Source organism: Panthera uncia, assembly GCF_023721935.1.
Source record: "Panthera uncia isolate 11264 chromosome A1 unlocalized genomic scaffold, Puncia_PCG_1.0 HiC_scaffold_16, whole genome shotgun sequence".
NCBI classification, from domain to species: domain Eukaryota; kingdom Metazoa; phylum Chordata; class Mammalia; order Carnivora; family Felidae; genus Panthera; species Panthera uncia.
Window position 1 is genome coordinate 76,340,349 of NW_026057576.1, and position 2,322 is coordinate 76,342,670.

A 2,322-nucleotide genomic window follows, 5' to 3' on the forward strand; every position below is an offset into this window, starting at 1 on the left:
CTTCCAATGGTGCCTCTTAAGTCGTCCTGTCATGTGTCAGGAGGCTCTGAGCCGCTGGGTGAGGTGGAGAGCAGGGGGCCAGTAGGCATGGCTCGGGCGTGGCTCGGCCGAGTCCCTGCTCCTCACATACCAGCTCCCTGAGCTAATTCCTCCAGAGTCCCTTTCCCTGCTTAGAACAACACCCACCCTGGAGGAATTAAGTCAGATAATGAACATGATGTGTGTGACTGGAGTGGGGACTTGGGGCAGAGCTATTCCTAGAGGCAGGCTCGTAAGAGCCCAACAAAGATGACTGACCGCTTAGGCTCAGGCAACGGAGGTCCCGTCATGGGCCTTACACAGGTCCTCGCCTGGCCTTGCCCCCCTAAAGGGACAAGATGCTGAATGGGCCAAGGGGATGCAGGGAAACAGTCTTGAGTTTGCTTCCCAGGCCTGTGAGCACACTCCGGCCCATCCTAGTGAAGGTTTCTGCAGCTGTTTCTGGGCTGTTTGTTGGGGGTCAGGGGGGCGGGTGGAATTGGACAGGCTGGGTGCCCACCCACACACCCCAGGGGGGGTGAGGGGGTTGGGCCATTCCCTGCCTCTCCCGGGTCTGGCTCTGAAATGGAAGTCTGAGCATTCCCAGTGCAAACCTGGTCTTTCCGGACATTATCTCAATACATGTGTCCAAGTAGACAGAATGTATCTTATTTAACTGTTTGCTGGTTGGATCTACGGCTTCATAATATTTATAGAAATGGTGTGAAGGCGCCATTTGCGTGTTGCGTTGGGTCCCACAGCCATCCATGACGGTGTTCACACACACAGGGTATATATCACACATAGGCACAGCATGTACATTAACGCCAAGAGACTGTTCTTTGCAGCAATCACTTTGTGTGTGTGTGTGTGTGTGTTTAAAGGTTTTTTTAAAACAAAACAAAACAAAACAAAACAAAGCAAAACTACAACGATTGGCTAGGCAACATTGGAACGGATGTGTTATACACATGGTGATAAAATTGGAAAAGGGGTCAGAAGGGAGGGAGAGAGAGAGAGCTAAAATTCATTCCTGGTAACAACCTCATTCAAGTTTCCTTCTTTCCTTCTTTCTATCCAGCTATCTAGAATTTGTAATCCCAGAGGAAAATATGACAGCAATACACAGAGCTAAATATCCATGGTTTAATGACAACATGAAGACAGTCCAGTCTGGGAGTAGATGTTCCCTTTTATATTAGAATGCATTTGAATGGTTTTTCCACCCTGACCTTAGATTGTCTACGTGTGATATGGATCCGCCGGCAGAGATGAATTAAGTTGAACTGGGGAGGGGTTTTCACGAAGAGCAGAAGGCTGCCTAGGGCAGCGCAATATTTCCTTGAGTCTGTGATGGGAGGGTCTGTAAGCTGTGAGGGGGTGGGCGCCTTTGTGGCTCTTTTTCCCCCATCTTGCCGAGGGCAACAAATTCTCAGCACCACCCTAGGGTGTAGGAGGCATTTGAATATATTTACATCTCTAATTGAAACGGGGGAGGGAAGGGGAGAGGAGAGCATTTGTTTACTATTTCCTGTGCTTCTGATGAGCATTTAACTTTCTCTCTCTATCCCCACTGTCTTCCTGTGACATCTCATGGCTGGGAGAGGGGGTGACAGAGCCAGGCTTGTATGTAGGTGACATGAAGGTCACACGAGGGTGTGCCAACCCAGGCAGACCAGAGAGACAGCTGGCATTCCTGCCCACTCCCCTTTTCTTCTGCGTCCCTCTCTAGAGAGTGTGGACAGCGGCACAACAATACGATCGACCTCCTGAAGCAGGTCCAAATGTGCACCTGGTCCCCACAGCTGCCAACACCATCTGTGCAGGATGTCAAACTAGCTCAGGTTGTCTGGTCCTGAGGGAGGCTCGGTGAGACCCAGCGCATTCCCGGAGCAGACCTGACTCCTTTGTAGCGCTCATTCACTTTGTGATGGAAAAGACTCACGTGTCTCAGTCCGGCCCAGGAGCCCAGGAAATAAACAAACCACACTGCGGCGCCATGTGCCATACGAGGAATGGAATGATCCGGAATGGGCACCGCTCGAATGCTGGTTCTGTATTGTGTGTTCGGTGCTAGGTGAACCCCTCGCTTGCAAGTCAAGTGCACCATAGTCATCATGAGACTACAGGGGACAGGCACTCAAGTTGCTTGGGGGACCTCAGGAGGCTTGGCCACTTGCTGGGAACAGGTTTTAGGAAATACCGAGGTCAAGGGTCTTAAATTAGTGAAGATCCTTGGGACAGTCGCTGGAATCTGTCGAGGACCTCAGGAGAAAGGCTTCTGATTGGAGGCTCCGCGGCCAT